Genomic DNA, 18,913 nt, shown 5'->3' with positions numbered 1-18,913 from the left:
GAGCTGTCCTCCAAATTTCCTGGCATAGGCTGGTGAGTGCATCGAAGGCTGCACTTGTTAATTGAAACAAGTCTATTGGTATCTCATCGATTCCTGGGGCCTTATTTTTTTTTTACCAATGCCTTCAATGCAGCTTCTACTTCCTCTTTCATTACTATTGGCTCCTGTTCATATGGTACTTCCAGAAATTTTCCAGTATCAGTCCATTCTTTCTGGTACAGTGACTTTGTGTATTCCCTCCATCTTCTTTTGATGCTTTCATTCAGCTGTCTATAGCATCTTTCAATATTGTGACATGAGGCCTAAATTTGTTTTTTAGTTCTTTCAGCTTGAGAAATGCAGAGCGAGTTCTTCCCCTTTTATTCTCCAATTCCAGTTATCTGTACATTCCATTGTAATACTTTGCTTTGTCCTCCCAAGGTGCCCTTTGAAATCTTCTGTTCAGCTCTTTCACTTTGACATATTTTCCTTTAGATTTCACTTCTCAACATTCCAGTGCAATCATTAGAGTCTCTTCTGACATCTGTATTGTTGTATTGTGTTTTTTTTCTTTCTCTTCTGTTTTTGTAATGACCTTTTGTTTTCTTCATGGGTGATATCCTTGATATTATCCCACAACTCATCTGGTCTTCTATCATTGGTGTTCAATGCCTCAAACCTATTCCTAAGATGATCATGAAATGCTGATGGGATTGATTCAAGATTGTAACTTGGTTCCTGTGGACTTATTTTCATTTTCTTGGGCCTCAATTTGAACTTGTATATGAGTAATTAATGTTCTGACCCACAGTTTGTCCCTGGTCTAGTTTTAACTCCTGATATTGAGCTTCTCCAACAATTTCTATCACAAATGTAATCAGTCTAATTCCTATTCAGCTCATCAGAGGAAATCCACATATAAAGTCATTTTTTATGTCTTTTAGAAAAAAGTATTTGTAATGAAGAAATCATTGTAAATGCAAAATTCAATCATTCCATTTCCAGCCTCATTTCTATCACCAAGCCCATATTTTCCACCTACTGTTCCTTCTTCATTGTTCCCTACTTTTGCATTCCAGTCACCAATTATCATTAAAATATCCTGATGCATGTTTGGCCGATTTTAGACTGCAAAATTTGGTGAAAATTATAGATTTCTTCCTCTTTGACACTAGATGTAGGATCATATACTAATAGTTGTATTAATGTGTTTTCCTTGTATGCATATGGATATTACCCTATAATTCACAACATTGAATAGGTAGAATTTTGTATAGGATAGAACTGGAAATTGACTTTTTGACTGTGAATCAGTCTGGTTTAAAAATTGGTCCTGCCTGTGAATAAGCCTTTGTTTTAGTTCAGTAGTTGTTGATTGCCTTCGAGTTGAGCATGACTCATAGCAACCCTATGAATAATAGGCCTGAAGCCCCTCTACAACTATCAACATTTGTCAATAGTTTGGTATAGAGAGTCTATATATTCAATATGGTTTCCTTGTGATAAAGAGTTACACTGACAACCCAAAGGTATGCTGTGAATCCACTGGTTGATCCTCTTATGCAATTAGCAGCTTCTGAAAATCTACAAGAGGGACAGCTGAGAGTCCATTCTGACTTGAAGCATCTAAAACCAACTTATATCGTATATGTATATTTTAAGTGTAGAGAAAAATTATAAAACCCTAAAATGGACTTTCCCCCTTGCTCTGTTAGAATGATAGCTTTTTGGCTTATGCACACATTTTTTCAGGAGCACAATTAAGTGTTTGAAATTCCCACACTTCTCAATTTTAGCCATAACTTATAATTATGTACACAATCAAGTGTCTCTGCATAATCTGTAAGTTTGCCATACTGTGGTGACTTGTGTGTTGCTATGATGCTAGAATTTATGTAGTGTATTACAAATGCCAGCAACATTAGATATGTTGTGGTGATGGTGGTGTTGTGGTGGTGTTGTTGTTATGTGCTGTCAAGTCGCTTGCGACTCATAGCAACCCTATGTGCAATAGCCCTAAACTCTGCTTTGTCCTGTGCCAATAGCACTGTCTCTAACACACCCATCCCGATTATCCCAGTCACCAAATCAATCCACCTCCCAAGGAGCCTTCCCCTCCTGTCCCTACCCTCCACCCTCCCAAGAATGATGTCCTTATCTAAGGATCGGTCTCTCGTTACAACATGACGAAAGTATGTCAGACGAAGCCTCAGAATCCTTGCCTCCAAGGGTCAGCCCGGTTTAACCCTCTCCAGGATGAATCTGTTTGTTTTCTTAGCAATCCATGGTACCCTCAATACTCTCCTCCAGGACCACAGCTTAAAGGCATCAATTCTCCTTCTATCCTCCCTAGTCATTGTCCAACTCTCTGATGCATAACAGGTGATAGCAAAGACCATGGACTGTATCAGACACACCTTAGTCTCCAGAGAGACACCATTGCTCTTCAGTACTTTGGAGAGGTCCCTAACAGCAGACTTTTCCATTGCAATATGTCTTTTATTTTCCTGGCTGCTGGTGCCAAGAGTGTGGACTGTGGAGCCAAGCCGACTAAAGTTCATTACAACGATGGAGGAGGAAGAAGGAAGAAAAGACCAAAATGGATGTCTGAAGAAACCCTGAATATTGCACTGGAGAGCAGAGAAGCCAAAGCACAAGGAAGAATTCAAGATATCAAAGAACTGAACAAAAGATTTCAAAAGGCGGTGTGGAATGACAAAGTAAAATATTACAATGAAATGTGCAAGGAGGTGGAGTTGGAAAATCAAAAGGCCAAACTCGCTCAGCATTTCTTATGCTCAAGGAACTGAAGAACAAATTCAAGCCTCGAGTTACCATAATCAACGATGCTTTAGGCAAAATATTAAATGATCCAGGAAGTATTAAAAGAAGGTGGAAAGAATATACTGAGTCACTGTATCAAAAGGAATTGGCAGACACAGAATTTCATGAAACAACATATGAGCAAGAGCATATGGTGATGAAGGAAGAAGTTCAGGCTGCTTTGAAGGAAATAGAAAAAATAAGGCTTCAGGAATAGATGGTATACCAATTGACATATTTCAGCCAGCAGATGCTGCCCTGGATGTGCTCACCAAGTTGTGTCAAGAAATCTGGAGAATAACCACTTGGCCAACCGATTGGAAGAGATCTATATTTGTTCTCATTCCAAAGAAGGATGACCCAACAGAGTGTGAAAACTATAGAACAATATCATTGATTTCACATGCAAGCAAGATTCTACTGAAGATTATCCAAAAATGACTGGAACAGCATATCAGCAGAGAACTGCCAGTAATGTTAGACGGATTTTGGCTAAAAGTAGGGAGTACAAGAGGAATGTCTATCTGTGTTTCATTGACTATGCAAAGACGTTTGACTGTGTGGATTATAACAAACTGTGGCTGACTCTGAGAAGAATGGGAATCCTAGAACACTTGATCGTGCTAATGTGAAAACTATACTTGGACCAAGAGGTAGTCATCCGAACAGAGGAAACACTGCATGGTTCAAAACTGGGAGGGGTGTACACCAGGGATGTGTCCTGTCTCCACACCTTTTCAACCTGTATGCAGAGCAGATTATCCGGGAGGCTGGGCTCTACAAAGACAAGTGTGGCGTCAGGATTGTTGGAAGATCTATTAACAATCTGCATTATGCAGATGACACAACCCTGCTTGCTGAAACTGAGGAGGACCTGAAGTGCTTGCTGTATAGGGTCAAGAACTGCAGCCTTCAGTATGGATTAACGCTTAATGTCAAGAAGACAAAGATTCTCACCAATGGACCAACTGGCAGCATCAGGATGGATGGTGAAGAAATAGAGATTGTTCACAGCTTTAGTCTGCTTGGATCCACAGTCAACAACATTAAATATAAGAAACACTATCTCAGAAGGTATGGATTTAACAAAGGCTGAGATACATTTATAAAAGGACTATACCAACATCCAGGAAATCAAAAGATTAATTGTACTGAGAAAATATTTTTTCAAGAATATCTCTAAAGAGCAATCATGTCAATCTAGAAACCAAGGTACACCTGATCCAGTCCATGGTCTTCATAATTACTTGCTATGTATCAGAAAGCTGGACAATGACTAAGGATGATAGAAGAATTGATGCCTTTGAGTTGTGGTGCCGAAGAAGAGTACTGAATATACCATGGACTTCTAGGAGAAAAAAGCAAGTTTGTTCTGGAGAGGGTGAAACCATGCTGCTCCTTGGAGGCTAGGATTTTGAAACTCAGCTTGACATGACTTGGGCATGTTGCAGCTAGTGACCAGTCCTTGAAGAGGGCCATGATGCTTGGAAAGGTAGAGGGAAAGCACAAGATAGGAAGACCCTGGATGAGATGGATTACCTCAGTGACTAGGGTAATGAGGATAAGGTGTGTCAGAGACAATAAAATTGGCTCAAGATAGAGAAGGGTTCACTTCTGTTGTACATAGGGTTGCTATGTATAGGACGGCACATAACAACAACAACGACAACAAAATAAACATGAGATTTAGTCTTTACCAGAAAGTAAGAGGTTTGGCTTGTTGAATAACAGAGAAAAGTCATCAATCAGATCTTGAAAGCAGGGAACTTCACAATCACATACTTTTATAACATTCTAGGGCCCTGCCTGCTAAATTATTGCTCCAATTTACTGGGAAGCCACTCCCAAGGGTATCAACTCAACTCTCTGAGAAGGTGTCTACTGGGGTTTTGTGGAAACTTGCTGAGAAAATGCCCTCTAATGTACCTTTGAGAGTCATTGGAGTGTCTACAATGGCACCATTAAAGTTCAGTGAGGGGTAGGCATCACTAGAAGTCCTCCAAACAAATTGTGCTACTGTCAGCAGAGTAAGAAGGAAGAGAATCACATAGGACCAGAAAAAGAAGCCCATAGGACTAGAAAAAGAAGCCCTTTCCTCTTTTGGTTAAGATCCCTGCAGCACCCTTAAGGGAGATAATTTGAGAAATCTATCAAGGTTGAGGAGAAATAATTACCAAGTTCAGGCAAAGTAAAAGCTAGAATTGAGAAATAGTAAATTGATAACCACAACAATATATAATTTTTTAACAGTAAATCAGGAAATACAACATTTATTAGGCTTAATTTTTCAAAGGCTTATCTTTACCCATCTGTTTTTAACCTGTTTCTTCTTTTTATTTTCTTTTTAAGTTCTCTTATATATAGAATATAGTTGGTTTTTGCTTCATTGTTACCTGTTCTGTCAAGTTCTGCTTTTTTATTGAATGTTTAGGTAATTCATATCTGTCATAACTGTTAATATGATTACTTTTGAAATCTACTGGATTACTATATATTTTCTATTTGCTTCATCTTGTTTTGCTTCTTTCTTTTTTTCTTCCTATTTCTGTTTTTTTTCATTTCTGTTTTATTAAAATCTTGGATTTTTATTGTATCTCTCTTATTTTTGTTGTTTTGGGCTTTTTTTGTTACTGCTTATATATTCAATATAAAACTTTTATTGTTTTACCTACTGGACAACACAAAGACTTAAATACTTGCCAATAAACCAAAAGTTGTTAATTCAATTTAACTTAAAAACACCTATCAAGGCTAGGGCCTATGAACATTTCTTTATGTGTTAGTTGACTATTTGAATGTCTTTTTTGATGAAGTGTCTATTCTTATGTTTTGCCCTGTCTCGGATAGTGTTATTTCCCTTTTATTTTCTGAGGTGCATTATTGGGTAAGTAATTTCCAAATATTTTTTCCCAGTCTGTGGGTATCCTTTTCATCTTGTAGGAGAAGTTCATTTGATATGCATAGAGATTTGACTTTTGGAAAGTTCCGTTCATCTATTTTGTCTTCTCCTGCTTGCCGGATTTTTAATATGCTTAAAGTCTGTTCATGCTGTTGATAAGGCTTCTACTATTGTTTCTAGCTTTCCTCTGATGAATTTTATACTCTTTGGTTTTATTGTTAGGTCACTGATCCACTTTGAGTTGGTTTTTGTGTTTGGTGTGAGGTGTGGGTCTTGCTTCAATTTTCTGTGTATGGTTTTCCAATCTGCCAGCACCATTTGTTAAAGAGGCTGTCAATCCCCCACGTAACTTATGCAAATCAAAACAACAATGAAATATCATCTCACCCCAGCAACAATAGCAAAGTTCAAACAACAAATGCTGGTGAGGATATGCCAATATCAGAACTCTGATTCACTGCAGGTGGGAATGTGAAATGGTATAATACTATGGAAAGCAGTCTAAGAGTTACTCAAAAAGTTGGAAATAGAAATACTGTTTGACCCAGCTAACCCATTACTGGGATTTTACTCTAAAAAAGCCAGAGTTGTGATGCAAATAGATGTGTGCACATTCGTGTTTATTAAAACATTATTCACAATAATGAAAAGATGGAAACCACCCATGTGCCCATCGATGACAGAATGTATAGAAATCAGTGGTACAGTCATGCAATAAAATATTTCATAACACTGAACAACAATGAACTTGTAAAAACTACATAACATGGATGAATCTGGAAGACATTATGCTAAGTAAAAGATCTCAGTCACAAAAAAGACCGATACTACACAAGACCACTGTTATCAAATAAGATTGGCATGGGGTTGGGGAGAATAGGAAAGCAGTGGATAGATAATTATGAACACTGTATTGGTAGAGATGAAAGAAAAGACTGTCTGAAAGAAATGTATGATTGAACATTTTGTGTATGACAATTAACAATCTGGAACAAGAAATGCATTACAAAGTGAAATGGGGAAAAGAGAAAAATGTGCATCAATGAATTAATGAAAACCCAACCTTTTTGTAAGCTTTCATTTGTTGTTTTTGCTGTTATGTACCATCAAGTCGCTTGTGACTCATAGTGATCCTATGTACAATTGACCTATTCTGTGCTAGTATTATTGTCTCCGACACACCTACCCCCATTACCCTAGTCACTGATTTAATCGATCTCATCGAGGGTCTTTCTCTCCTGCACTGTCCCTCCTCCCTCCTAAGCATGACATCCCTCTCCAAACTCTGGTCCCTCCTTCTAACATGTCCGAAGCATGTCAGGCAAAGCTTCAGAATCCTTGCCTCCAAGGAGTAGCCTGGCTCCACTCTCTCCATTACAAAGTTTCATTATAGTGATAATAAGAAGAAAATTTTTTAAAAAACAAAACACATAACAGCATAGCTTACATGTTATTAGGGATAATTAATATAATAAACCCGTCTTTTCCTATTTTTTTAAAGACTGAAACTATGCAAAGTGATATATACAATAAAAATAAAGTGGAGGAAAAAGATCACAAGCATTGACAATATTATGGAAGTCTGTTGTCTTCTAAAACATAGTGGTCTCCATGAGTTGGAAATGAATAACTTATTTTTTTCCTTGTTTGTTTATGTATTTCAAATATATTAAGAGGAAAATATATTTATCTATTTCCAATTTTGAATACTTTTTAGTTCTATTTTATAACATTTTACCCAGATTTCCATCTCTTCGGCCAAGTGTACTTCCATTCTAATTTCATGTAGTGTAAATTTTCTGATAATAAATTTTCCAAGATTTGCATTATCTGAAAATGTAGTTTTACCTTCAATCTCCAAAGAAAATCTCATCAGACACTATTCTAAATTGAAATTGTTTCCACATACAAATATTAGTTGGACCACTGGTTTTGGACTCTGGTTTCTGATGAGAAATCAACAACATTTTGTTACTGCCCTGCATGTATGTAGGGAGCCCTGGTGGTGTAGTTCATAGAGAACTGTACTGCTAACCCAAAAGCGACACCTCTTTGGTGGTCCAAATCCCCAGCAGATCCAAGGAAGAAAAATGTGCAGTCTCGTCCCATGTCATTTACAACCTCAGAAAATCATCTGGAAGTTCACTTCTGAGCAGGTTTCAACTCGGCAGCAGTGAACTTTTCTATCTTGGTATATATTGGCAATTTAACTCTGATATGCCTGGATGTGATTTTCTTCAGGTTAGTCTTGCATGAAGTTCTGTGAATTTTTAAATCTGTACATGTAGACCTGCCCCCAAAATTTAAGAAATTTCAGCCATTAGATATTTAAACAATTATTGTGTCCCAGAAGATCTTTCATTAGAGTCTCACATTTCCTTGAGTTGACGTTCATATTTTTCAGTACTTTTCTTTATGCTCTTCAATTGTCACAATACTTACAGACTCTTTTCCATCTTGATACCATTCTACTCTTGAGTCAGTCCAGTGTATTCTTATGTTATATTTTTAGCTTAATCATTTTTACTTTGTTCTTCTCCTTTTTGTGTTAAGCATTTTGGTCTTTTCCTTCTGCATAAGTATATTTTCTTTAATATCACTGAACAGAATTGTAATAGCTCCTTTAAAATCTTTTTCTGCTAATTGTAATTCCAACACATAGGTTGCAATAGGCTATAAATTACAGTCAATTTTCTTTTGCAACTATATCAGAGTCACCTAGATCTTAATAGATCAAGTGATTTTTTGAAATTTTTCTGGACATTGCTAACATTGTTTTCTGGAGTGTGTAGACTTTCATATAAACCTGATGAATGCTATTTTTTGTTTGTTTTAGTAGAAAATTAATTTAGTTATGCACACACTGCAAACTTTCATAGCATAAAGTGGTAACTTAGATATCTTTTCTTAAAACCCTACAGAGAAGCCTCTTTAATTTTGCCACACACATGGTTCAGGAATAGTCTAGAGTCTTAGGTAGAGTTTATAAACAGAATTGTTCCTAATTTTCTACATTCAAATATGTCTTTCTCATTTTTCAGTGACCGTGGCTTTCCTGAACTCTGTTGTTTATTTCTTCAGGCTGGAAAACCTGCGGGTTTTATGTCATAGTTTCTTGCACTATGCAAACCACCAATTGGACTGGTCCTCAGGTTGAAAATTAGAGAAATTCATCCCTTTTTTCCAATCTTTTCTTTCTCCCCAAAACTTATCTACTTTGGTTTGTTGTGTTGTTTGTTGTCTTATTGTTTGTTGTTTCTCTTCTCCCACTTCATGTATTTCAGTTCATTGTGTGCATGTGTGCACATGCATGAGTGTCAATGTATGTATGTGCTGATTTTGAGTGTCGTTAGCAGTGTAAAGTCTTTGTTTCAGAAAGAGTCAATCCTAGTAAGATCTCACTTAGTTACCTCTTCTGATTGCAGACATATTACATATATCAAAAGGATTAAGTGAAACAGTGAACAAAAAATTTAGCACATGTCTGGCACATAGAGAGTTATCAAAAAATAGCAAGTTATTGCTGTTATTAGGATGAATATCTAACAGACTGGTTTTTGTGATCGACCTTTTATCTCTGTGAGACTCCAAGGAACAACAAATCCATACTATTCAAGAGATAATCTCTCAGGAGCAAGAAAGCACGATGGGAACACAAACAACATTGCTGTTCATGACTTGCTTCCACTCCCTGCAAGGAAGCAAGGATAACTGGAAAACTTATGCTGTCACCCAATTATAAAGATGAGACTAATCAGAAAATTTTGTGAAATGCACTATGAAAACACTAAGGTTTGGCAGACACTCAAAGCTAGACTACAGCCCCCCCTTCTAAAATAGGAGCTTCCCAACTGCTGGAATTGTGTCTGTTCTAGGAACTTCTGTATTCCTAGTGTCTACTTCTGTGTTTGGCACATAGTTGGCACCTCATAAACATTTGTTAGACAAACGAGAGTTCAGACATAACTCTATTTGAAGTGTTTGAGAACTCTTTCCCAAATAAAGATTTACTCTGAGAGAAAGTGAGCTATGTCTATGAGCATGAAAAATCCCAATGGCAGCAATTGAAAGGGACTGAAAAGAGTAGATAAACACCGTTCTCCACAGAGTTTCCCTCCCTCTGTTAGCTCAGCCAGAGGATATGGGTTTTGGGTTTTGTTTTTTTTCTTCAGTTTATCCTAGGGCTGGAATACATTAAGTTTCTATGAAGCCTCGTTCCAACCCCTGTTTGAGGTTTCATCAACATCTTGAAGCAGTTTTTCATATTTGGGGTTTGGCACTACTAAAGCAATAGATTTGCCAAACCCTCACTTTCTTTCATGTTTGAGTCCTAACACCCTAAAAACAATCTTGAGACTGTTGATTCTACTTCTTCATTTTCACTTATGTCATCAAAACATTTACTTTAAACATATCACTGGCAACCCAAGGAATTGTAAACTGTTGGTTAGGGCAATGAGTCAACTAGATTGGGGTTGTTTTCTCAACCATGGCACTGATCTTTCTACCACTTTCTCATCCACGCAGCTACAGGGTTTTTGTGCTGTTCTAGGAGCACTGACCATTGTTTAAGAGGCTAAATATGTTTGAAGGAATTCTAATGGCACAGTGGCAAGAAGCTGTGCTGCAACTCTGAAGGCATGCAATTCAGATCCCACCAGCTGCTCTGCAAGAGAAGAATGAACAATGTCCTTCAGTGAGATTAGCTTCCTCTGAAAACCCACCAGAGGGTCAGTTATCGGTAAGTCTGGACTCTACGGTACACAACAAAAACAACACAAATATTTTTTTTAGTTGTCATTGTAGGATATGTGAGAAATTTAGATAAGTGGAGCAATCTAATATTGCCACAAAGATAACCACAGCAAATGTGAATCCTTTCCTTTTAATATGTTTCCACTACCAATTTAATTATGCAAATGAGACTATGATTTAAGTCAATTTTGTATCCACCGCTTCACTTAATACTGAAATTTCATTTTCGATTTTTTTCACTTATGCCATCATAATGCTTTTGTTTATTGATTTGATGACTTAATATTTGCTGAACACCTGCCATGCATTAAGCACTGTGCTAAATACCACCAGTGTCTAGAAGGTAAGGCAAAGGCCCTTCTCTCAAGGCACTTAACTTATTATGTGGGAGACACATAATGACTAAATAAACTGAAAACCCATAAGTGAAGAGAAAAAATTTAATGTGATAAGAGGTTAACTTACTGTTTGAGAGAAAAAACTGTTTGAGAAGTGGCATTTGGGCAAAGAGCTGAATAAAATAAAGTTTTGTGATATTTTCCAAAGTAGAAGAACAAAAATTCACATAACTACGCATCTGTTGTGCAACATTTAGCTTGCTTCATATATTTCTCTTTCATATTATGACTGCTAAACATGTTGATTGAGGTCAGCAAGCACGCGTGAAACTAAAGCTGTCAGTGTGAATTGAGCTAAACAAAGTAGAAGAAAGAAGGAAAGTGAGAAGAATCCAATGGAAACAAAAGAATGAGTAAAGAGAGGGAAAGGGGAGAGAGGAGGAGATGATATGAGAGAGAGAGAGAGAGAGTGAGTGTGTGTGTGTGTGTGTTTTCACATACATGTATGCCTATGCGTCAACTCACATAATGTTATCTATGTCCATGTAAGACATGTACCTGGAGATAAACGAATTGAAAGAAGATGCTTTCATTATGCTGAGAGAACTCAGTCTCATAAGGACAAATACTAAATAAGACTATTATTGTAAAAATAGAAAAATAACCATAAAATGTGAACAAAAGTCCAAGGGGGGAGGGAGCAGGAAGCAGAAGCTAAGGGTGGCAGAAGGGCAAGAAATCATGGGCTCACAGTTTGGTGGGTGATGGGAGGGGATGAAGGAATTAGGAAAGATCCAGTGGGGACCTGAAAAGGTGGGGTAATAGTGGACATAAGTCAATGGTGATTAATTTTATAAACCCCAAAGCCAAAGGTGGGTGATTTTAATCTGTGGCCCTCAGGTCTAGTTTTAATTGGTTTTGGTCAAACATTCTTCTAGGTGGTATAGCACTGCTCTGTGCATTGCTGTACAGAGGTAACTTGTGGTTGCTGTGATGCCAAACACTGTGACACTGATGTGTCAAATGTGATAATGATTACCCATGGTGGACAACATTTGGTGGAGCTTCCCAATTAAAACAAGCTTGGAAGCAGGAGTGGCATCCACTCCTGAAAGAGTTTGCCTCCAGAAACTCTATGAACTTGAAGAAACGATGTAAGTTATAGAAATGTTCAGGTCTTTTGTTCATAGGGTTGCTGAGTCATCTACGACTTGATGCCACTTAACTACAACAACAATGTATGATTTCATGAAATGCATTATGAATGAAGGAATGCGTGAAACACAATGTGTATGAATTAAACACAATATATACTGATTCTGTATGCAAACCAATATAAAATAAAACCCCACAGAATTGTCAGTAGCAATTTCTATTTTACTGGCCCGGTTAGGACTAAGGGGAAAGAAGACAATTCATAAAAATTCAATATTTTGTAAGTATTTGATAAAAATTTTCTTCTCAGGCATTATTTTATTATTCTCTCTTTTCCAATTCACCATAAATACTTATTCCCTTCTTTAACTTTTCCTAGAATTGTATTTACAGCTGGCCCAGTGCTGGGTAATTGCTGTTGTTAGTGGCTTTGCTCGTGTATGTCAGAGCAGCTCCATAGAATCTTCCTTTCATCCCTGAAAAGAAGCAGAAATTCAGGTTTGTCTTCTCAAGTGCCTTTGGGTGTCATTGAACTGCAAAAGCGCAAAGTGCCTTGCCATCAATTGGACCTGACATTTAGTTGATGCTCTGGTAGGAGTTCTGGAGGCTGTTCATCTACTCGATGGAGAGTTTCCGTCTTTCTTCAAAGGAGTAGTTTGTGGATTCAGACTTTGGGGCTGGCAGCACAACTCCCTACAGACTGAGATATCAGAGCTTATTTTCCAATTAAAAGACATTTAAAATAAACAAAAATTATTATCTTGAATAAAACACCTCTTCATGGTACTTTACCCTGACTTGCTCCCATCTGATACTTTTCAGGCCCTTGTGCAAATGGTCCTTCATGTTCTATATTTATTATATTTGATAAAATAAATATTATTCTTTGCCAAGAGGGAGAAGTAAAACAGAAGTGTTGTTGTTGCTGTTATGAGTCGCCTGTGACCCATAAGATCTGTGGGTGAACATAACCTGCCTGGAGTTATCTTAGTAGCAGATATCCAAAAGGATAAAGGGTCAGCTCCATTCGCTGCCTACCCCTGTGCCAAAGCAGCAGGCTGTTCTGTGTCCTGAGACACTTGGCTGCTCAGAGTGCAAACAATAGGCCTGTGTTTTACCCATGTTTACATGCCAGCAATACACACACACCATCATTTAGAACTGCTCACCGTGTTTAGTGCTTGTCTATCTGTGCATTAGAACTGTTGGAGAGATATGTGGCCTTCTAGAAAGGGATGCCGTGCATGTGTTGCTGATATATACTACATAAAGCATTCACTTTTAAACAGTTTCTGCTGATTTTACCAGTTTATGCTTTAGCCTTCTTCTACATTCAAGAGAGGAAATTCCATGAGCTAGTTTCTAGAATGAGCTCTGCTGTCGTACTGGTGAAGAGTTGTGCTGCCAATCCAAAAGCACACAATACGAATCCACCGGCTGCCTTGAGGGAGGAAGGTAAACAATCTTCTCCTGAGTGATTTACAGCCTCTGAAAATCCACAGAGGATCAGCTATGGTCATGTGTTGTTGTCGTTGTTGATGGCCTTCCAGTCAAGCACTACTCACAGTGACCCTATGAACAAAAGGCCTGAAGCCCCTCGACAGCTATCGACATTTATCAAAGTTCACAGAGCTTCCGGAGGCATGTTATTCAGGAAGTGGATGCCACTCCTGCTTCCAGCGAGGACACATAACAGTCAATAGCATGTGCTTAATACTGAAACCAACTTGTATTTATAGTTTGTCTTTTTATTACTCTGTGGTTTTAAGCAAGTGAGCTAGCCTGTCTGTGTCTCATTTTGCTTTCGTGTTTTCTAATTTTGAAATGAGATCTGGTAATGTTTCATCCTCTGAGGAAGAAACTAAGGTGATAACCACAAAAAAGCAGTCAAACATCCCTTACAGGTCCTAAAGAGAAGAGAGGAGTTGTTCATACTGCTTTGCTGTTGTTACTTTTAAATTTTTTTAAATGAGGAGCATATTTACATACATGTTTATCTGTCACTCAAATCAGTCATCATTTTATTCATTCCTCAAAATCTAGGAACTGTTTAGAGAGGAGTTTTCTTTATATTGGTGGAGTGATCCTTGCACCGAAGTGAGAGGGGAAAGTTGAATTTCATGGTGGGGCTAAATTAAAGCAAAACTATATTAAGTGGGTAGTTGTGAGTTTCCCTTTGGTGAATTACACAGGAATAATTTGTTAAGCAGCTAACTGGATAGTTAAAGCCTGCCAGCTGTTCCAAGGAGGAAAAATGGACAATCTTCTCCTGTAGAGACATGCAGCACTAGAAACCCAAGGAGCGTCCCTGTGACTGGGCATCAGCTGGAAGGCAGTGTGCAGGCAGTTGGGGTCAGTCTCTAGGTTGGGAAGCACACCTTATAAAGAAATTCAGTGCCATTCTCAATAGGATATCCTCTAGCACATTATAAAGCTTACATTAGAAATCTATGATAGACTCATGATTGTAGCAAACTTCAAGGACTATAAAGATCACCCAAGAGTAAGATGGTATTTGTGGGCTGCAGCGTGAAATCTTTCTGGCAGAAGCACCATTAATCACAAGCTACACTTGTGTATCTTCACAGACCTTAGCAACCATTTTCTTAATGGAATTTCAGATACTTTTTATTGTCCAAACTGTCAGTTTGGTAGTCATCTCTCTCTCCCCTCTCCCTCCCTCTCCCCCACTCTCCCAGCCCCCTCTTCTTCCCACCCCTCCCTCTCTCCCCCTTTCCTCTCCCTTTCCCTCCTCTCTCTCTCTCTCTCTCTCACACACACACACACACACACACACACACACACACACACACACATACATCCACCTAGGCATTCAATTTTTACTAAAGCCCTATTGAACTCTTGGAACTTTTCCTTCTGAAATGAACAGCAGCACCTGATGAAAAAATCTAGATATTTCAAAGATCTCTCAGACCTTAAGCAAATCAATCAAAAATTGCTCTGAATAGTATTTTAAGTTTGGCTTATGAAAGCAAACTTTCTTTGCAAACATGTGTTAAGGATAATGTATAATGACTCATATCTAAAGGCATGTAGAAGGAATGTCCACAAATATTTGTTTTTTATTAAATGAGCCATTTTTATTTATCTAAAGATATTTGTTATCATTTTTTTCCAAGAAAATACACAAATGCTCTTTTCTCAGACCTGGAAAAACAGTAGAAAATATTTGTGCATCCTTTGGGCTTCTGAATTTGATTATTAATATTTTTTTTTTTATTATTAATATTTTTATACCCAATGAAAATGGTAGAAACAAATAAAAGGAATTTTATTTTGAGAAAATGAGTATGCACAGCCAAATATCTCATAATTTGCAGAATGATAGTTGGCAGTAACAATGATTAATATAATTGCTTTATTTTTAATTTAATTTTACACAAGGCATAAAATTTAAAAATCTAATATGGATGGAATAAAATAAAAAGTAATGGTCTCTTTCTTTACCCACTTTCCAAGGCTTACACTCCAGAGGAAATAATTTTTAACTGTTTCTGTTTTTAGTTCTTTGGTAATTACTACCATAATGCTAAATGATTTCTTTATGCCTTTTCTTCATGATTAATCTACTGTAGACTGTTCAAACATCCTTCCTTTAAAGGAGGAATCTACTACTCTCATATTACCTCTCATAAGACCTCTTGTTCATTGGGAAGTTTTATTGTTTTTGCCATCAAGTTGCTTGGGACTCATAGAAACCCTATGAGCAACAGTTCTCAAGCCTGTCCTTTCCTGAGCCAGTCTCACTGACTCTGACATATCTGCCCTCATTGTCCCAGTTATTGTATCAATACATCTCATCCAGGGTCTTCCTCTCCTGCGCTGTCCCTCCACCCTTCTGAGCATGATATCCTTTTCCAAAGACTGGTACGTCCTGGCCATGTGTCCAAAGTATGTGAGACGGAGTTTCAAAATGCTTGCTTCCAAGAGAAACTTGGTTTCACCTTCTTCAAGACAAGACCTATTTGTTTTCTTTGTGGTTCATGGTATGTTCAAGACTCTTCTTCAGCACTACAACTCAAAAGCATCAATAATTCTTCTGGCCTCCTTAGTCGTTGTCCAGCTCTCTGATGCATGGCAGGTAATTGTGAAGACTATGGCCTGGGTCAGGCACACCTTAGTCTCTAGACTGACATCATTGCTTTTCAGTACCCTGGAGAGGTCTCTGATAGCAGGTTTTCCCAATGCAAATTAGTCTTTTGCTTACTTGACTGTTGGTGCTGTAGAGTCAAGCAAGTTGTAATTGTTAACAACCTCAAGCTCTTCTCCATCTATCATGGTTCTGCTAACTGGCCCAGTGGTCAGAATCTTTGTCTTTTTGATGTTGAGTTTCAATCCATATTGAAGACTACAGTCCTTGACCTTCTGCACAAGCACTTCAGACCTTTCTCAGTTTCAGCAAGCAAGGTTGTGTCATCTGAATAACACAGGTTGTTCATGAGTCTTTCTCCAATCCTGAAGTCACATTCCTTCTCACAAAGCCCAGCCTCTAGGATGATCTGTTCTTGCATATAGATTGAAAGGGTAGGTATGAAGACAGGATGCATTCAGAGAACTAGCAGAAATACAAGCTGGGTTTAAAAGAGGTTGTGAAAATGGACTCATTACTGCCAGTGTCAGAGGGATCTTGCAGAAAGCAAAGAGTACCAGAAAGATATCTATGCATGTTTCATTGACTATGCAATGTAGATCACAGAAAATAGTGGCTAACCCTGAGGAATATGAGAGTCCCATAATGATTGTACTCATGTTAAATTTAGACTAGGACTAGGAAATAGTCCTCAGAACAGAGCAAGGAAACATTGTATTCTTTATCATTGTTACTATATTTAATTTTGTTTCTCTATTTGCTTTTACTTATTTAAGGAGTTCTGGTGACATAGAGGTAAGGAGCTTCACTGTCAATCCAAAGGTACATGGTTAAAATCCACCAGCTTCTCTGCAAACAAAAAAAGGGGGGGACAGTCTTGTCCAGTGCAATTTACTGCCTCTGAACACATGCTGTGAGAATCAGTTGTGACTCAACTACACATAATGTCACCAATACTATGTCTTATATTTTGTTTTTCTAGTTATTGTATTTATAACAACATGGCACAAGAGCTAAACCTTGGTGTAAATGAAAATTCGGTGGTTTGAGGCCACACAGAAGCTTTGTGAAAGACTAGTAACCTGCTTCTATAATTATTGCAATGTAGGAAATCCTAGTGGAACACTTCTACTCTTAAAAAAAAAAAAAACAAACAGAAAAAACTCCATTTATCCTCTCCTGGTTGTAGGTTTTTCAGGATGCTTGGAAAACTGTTAATGTTGTAGATGAGGGTTCCTAGAGTTCTTCCAAGCTTTTCTCTAGTGAAGTTTATAGTTCTTTGTTTTAGTTCTAGGTCCTTGATCCACTTTCAATTAGTTTTCGTGTATGGTGTGAGGTATGGGGCGTGTTTGAGTTTTCTGCAGAGATTTCCAATTTTGCCAACACCATTTGTTTAAAAGTCTATCATTTCCTCACCAGATTTCATCTCCTTGTAAAAAATCAGTTGTCCATAGGTAAATGTGCTGATTTCTAGGTTTTCAATTCTACTGCATTGATCTATGTGTCTGTTATTGTACGAGTACCATGCTGTCTTTACCATCATAGCAGTGTAGTAGGATTTGAAATCAGGGAGTTAGACGCCTCCTATTTGTTCTCTTTTTAAGGAGTGCCTTGCTTATTCAGGGTCTCTTTCCATGCCAGATGAAATTGGAAATTGCCTTTTCCATCTTGTTAAAGAACGTAATTGGTATTTGTATTGGGATTTCATTGAACATGTATATTGCTTTTGGTAGAATTGTCATTTTCACAATATTGAGTCTTCCTATCTAGGAGAAAGGTACATTATTCCAATTCTCCAAATTTCTTTTTGTTTCTTATAGTAATTTTTTATAATTTTTCTCTGAATAGGTCCTTTGTGTTTCTAATTACATTTACTCCTAAGTATTTAATATTGTGTCTAGCTATTGTTAAGGATATTGTTTTTTCTTAGCTCCAGTTCTATATTATTTTTGTCACTGTGGAGAAATCCAATTGATTTTTATGTGTTTGTTGATTTTGTGTCCTGCCACTTTGCTGAATTGGTCAACTATGTCCAGTAGTTTTCTTACTGAGTCTTAAGGTTTTCTAAGTATACTGTCATATCATCTGCATAGAGAGATAATTTTACCTCGTCTTTACCAATCTGGATACCTCTTATGTCCTTCTCTTGTCTTAATGCTATCGCTAAGACTTCCAATACAATGTTGAATAGGAGAGGTGAGTGCAAAAGGTCATAACAAAGACAGAGGAGGAAGAAAAGTCCAAAACAAATGTCAGAAGAGACTCTGAGTACTGCACTAGAGCACTGAGAAGCCAAAGCAGAAGGAAGAAATCAAGATATTAAGGAGCTGAATAGAAGATTTCAAAAGGCAATGAGGGAAGACAAAGTAAAGTATTACAATGAAATGTGCAAAGAGTTGGAGTCAGAAAATAAAAAATGCCAAACTTGCTCAGTAATTTTTTAAGCTGAAGGACTTGAAGAACAAAGTCAAACCTTAAGTTGTAATACTTTAGGATGCTTTGGGCAGAATATTAAATGATCCAGGAAGTATTAAAAGAAAATGGAAAGATTATACAGAATCATTGTACCAAAAAGAACTGGCAGACACAGAAGAAATTCGTGAAACAATATATAAGAAAGAGCCTGTGGTGATGAAGGAGTAAGTTCAAAGCTGCTTTGAAAGAACTGGCAAAAAATGAGGCCCCAGGAATTTATGGTATACCAAATGATATATTTCCACTAACAGAGACTGCCCTAGATTGGTTCGTCAAGTTGTGTCCAGAAATCTGGAGGACAACTAATTGGCCAACTGACTAGGGGACAAAAATATTTATTCCTATCCCAAAGAAAGGTGATCTGACAGTGTGGAAATT

The sequence above is a fragment of the Elephantulus edwardii genome, unplaced genomic scaffold (assembly GCF_000299155.1).
Source record: "Elephantulus edwardii isolate Elephantulus edwardi_28Jun2011 unplaced genomic scaffold, EleEdw1.0 scaffold00025, whole genome shotgun sequence".
Lineage (NCBI taxonomy): Eukaryota > Metazoa > Chordata > Mammalia > Macroscelidea > Macroscelididae > Elephantulus > Elephantulus edwardii.
The sequence above is the reverse complement of the archived record's forward strand: the minus strand, read 5'-3'. Positions refer to the sequence as shown.